This window comes from Neophocaena asiaeorientalis, unplaced genomic scaffold, assembly GCF_003031525.2.
Source record: "Neophocaena asiaeorientalis asiaeorientalis breed wild unplaced genomic scaffold, Neophocaena_asiaeorientalis_V1.1 scaffold254, whole genome shotgun sequence".
NCBI classification, from domain to species: Eukaryota; Metazoa; Chordata; class Mammalia; order Artiodactyla; family Phocoenidae; genus Neophocaena; species Neophocaena asiaeorientalis.
The window spans coordinates 7,284,815-7,288,260 of record NW_020174705.1 but is presented as its reverse complement, the minus strand read 5'-3'; the positions used below and the strand labels follow the sequence as shown (position 1 = coordinate 7,288,260).

The following is a 3,446-nucleotide window of genomic DNA, read 5'->3' as shown; positions in this document are numbered from 1 at the left end:
GTTGTTAGAGATAATGGTCTAACTTCCTACAGTCTGACCTATGGAATATATGTAGCTATAGCGAGCAGGCTGGCTTCCTGGCCTGGTTAGTGTAGATAACCTTCCTGGGCTGTTTGCTGCTGATTGTGGGTTAGAAACCTATTTTAATATGCTCTGGCCATTGTCTGTATGTGTATTCAGTTTCTCATAATGAAGATATAAACATAGAGTGATCACACAAAAGGTTTGGCTCTAATTGATAAGTGTTGACATATACTGACAGGTGACAGAGGTAATGCAAATTAGAGGCATTTATTTACTTCGTTTGAAATGAGTCAAGAATTCCTATAATTCTTAGGAATATGTACCATCTATCGTAGACATCAAGCAGATGTAAAACTGTTATAGGGATTGTATGCATTGCCTGACATTTATTTCTTAAGTTAATTATTTCATATTTTTTGAGCATTTGTTTCTGACAGGGGTGCCCACCCCTGGGCCGTGGACCAGCACCGGTCTGTGGCCTGTTAGGAACAGGGCTGAGCGCTCACTTGGCGGGCGAGTGAGTGAAGCTTCATCTGCCACTCCCCACCGCTCCCCACCGCTCCCCATCACTCCCCATCGCTCCCCCCCGCTCTCCATCTCTCCCCACCACTCCCCATCACTCCCCATCGCTCCCCACCGCTCCCCACCACTCTCCACCGCTCCCCATCGCTCCCCATCACTCCCCATCGCTCGCATTACTGCCTGAACCATTCCCCCCCACCCCCCGTCAGTGGAAAAATTGTCTTCCACGAAACCGGTCCCTGGTGCCAAAAAGGTTGGGGACCGCTGGTTTTTGAAATCAAGGGTTTGAAAATTTTAAGAGGGTAAAAATATGTAAGAAATCCATGAACCCATAGACAGACTGCTGATAAAGTAGAAGAGAGATAATGTAAATCAACGGTCCCTGGACCAGCAGCATCAGTATCACCTGGGAATTTGTTAGAACGCCATCCCCAGGTCCCAGTCCACTGAATTAGGAACTCTGGGGCGGGGCCCGGCAATCTGTGTTTTAACCTCTGGGTGGTGCTGATGAGCCTGAGAGTTTGAGGACCACCAATTTAGATGAACGCATCAGAGTGTAACTTGACAACAACAGATTATCAATAAAGAATATTGAAGAAAGTGAAGAACACTTATAGAGAAGAGAAAAGGTGCAGAACGCGCCTAGTTAAATGAAAGAGAGAAGCATCTGATAAAAACAGTCCATGAGTTGGTACCACAGTGGAAAGACATAATGCAGAGACTATAGTACTTCAATGCTGAGCGTCACAATGTAAGGTGCTGGGAAAAAGGGGAACCACGTGCAATAGGCACAGTCATATTTTATTTATAGCTACGAGGAGAACAGCTCATGTTTTGCTGGGTGCAGCTATTTTTCAAACGTCTATAGATTTGATTGGGCTGAACAAAGTACAAATTAATTTAAATGCATCACTGAACTTACCATAACTTTTGCTGTGATGTGTTTTCTCAGACAATTTGCACTGAAACTACTGCCATGAAATTTCTGAACATTGAAATGGGGTCCCCGTATGCCAAACAGTTATTATAGACCAGTGGCCTGTAGGATAAAATCTAAACTTGGCAGCAAGGTCTTCCTCTGTGTGTTTCATGATCTAGCCTTCCTTGTCTTAACAGGCTGGTCATCTACCGACCTCCCACCCGCATTCCATATGTGGTCCTCCAACAATATCACTTCACTTTTTTGAAGCAAATTGATGTACTTCTATGTATCCGTTAAGACCCTACTCAACATTACTTTCTCTAGAAAACCTCTCCCCAACTTCCCCAGGAAGCCTCATGCTTTGCTTTCCCTACTCCTATGGCACCCAGGACAAACTTCTATCATGGCATGTACCCGTGCTGGGCTGTAATCACATCTGCTTCCCAGCAGACAATGAACTCCTTCAGCGAGGGAACCATATGTTTTTCTTCTTTGGATGCATAGGGCTTAGCTTACTGCCTGTCTCACAGTTAATGCTTAACAGACATTTGCTATTTGGTTACTGCTTAGACAAATTATGCTTGTTATTTATCTAAATGGTGTGCTTATCTGTTAAGTCAGACATAAAGCATGCATCAGAGGGTATTTCCTTTACTTATTCTTTGCAGCCCAACTATATGAAGATGTTTGCAAGACCAATGATGAATAAAATGAGAAAATAGGGCCAGTATATTGAAAGTAGAAAAGAGTAACAATAATAAAATAACAGAGAGGAAAAGAGAAAATTAATCAGCAAAATCTAGACTAGCACCATCGTGATGATTAAGTATGGCATTTAACTTTGAGCTTCCTGGCAGGCTAGGCAAAGAGAGAAATAATGGGGGGAGGGATAAATTAGGAGTGTGGGATTAACAGATACACACCACTGTATATAAAATAGATAAACAACAAGGATTTACTGTGTAACACAGGGAACTCTGTTCAATATCTTGTAATGACCTATGGTGGAAAAGAATCTGAAAAAAAATTTATTTATAACTGAATCACTTTGCTGTATACCTGAAACTAACACAATATTGTAAATCAACTATACTTCAATAAAAAAGGGAAATAATGGGTTATATAATTTGCTTTTTTTCACTGTTAAGACTTTGGCTTTTATTTGTGTTGGCTTTTTTTTTTAACATCTTTATTGGAGTATAATTGCTTTACAATGGTGTGTTAGTTTCTGCTGTATAGCAAAGTGAATTAGCTATACATATACATATATCCCCATATCTCTTCCCTCTTGTGTCTCCCTCCCACCCTCCCTATCCCACCCCTCTAGGCGGACACAAAGCACCGAGCTGATCTCCGGGTGCTATGCGGCTGCTTCCCACTAGCTATCTATTTTACATTTGGTAGTGTATATATGTCCATGCCACTCTCTCACTTCATCCCAGCTTACCCTTCCCCCTCCCCGTGTCCTCAAGTCCATTCTCTGGACTCTCTACTTGAATAAAGATGTCTGCATCTTTATTCCTGTCCTTGCAACTGGGTTCTTCTTTTTATTTTTTTTTTAGATTCCATATATATGTGTTAGCATATGGTATTTGTTTTTCTCTTTCTGACTTACTTCACTCTGTATGACAGACTCTATGTCCATCCACCTCACTACAAATAACTCAATTTCATTTCCGATGCTAATCTTCTCTGTATCGTTCCAATTTTAGTATATGTGCTGCTGAAGCAAGCACTAGAAGCTGGTCTGAGCAATGCTTCAAAGTAGTTCATCATGAGAGATGAGTGGTTTCTTGCCAGGAATTTACTGTATGGTTTCCTATACAATGGGCATCAACAGTGTGTGAGATTAGTAATCATAAATAATTTATTCATTCATTCTTCCAATATTCTCTGAGGCATCTTCTATCCTAGACACTGTAGATGCTGGGTTACAGAGTTGAATAAGGTACATTCACTTTCTAGTGGAGGAGAGAGA

The 3,446-nt window shown here is 41.4% G+C and overlaps 1 pseudogene; it reads right to left on the bottom strand.

The window, feature by feature from the left end:
• Positions 1–3,147: 3,147 nt before the first annotated feature.
• Positions 3,148–3,204, bottom strand: LOC112409579 (uncharacterized; annotated as a pseudogene).
• Between the last annotated feature and the right edge of the window lie 242 nt (positions 3,205–3,446).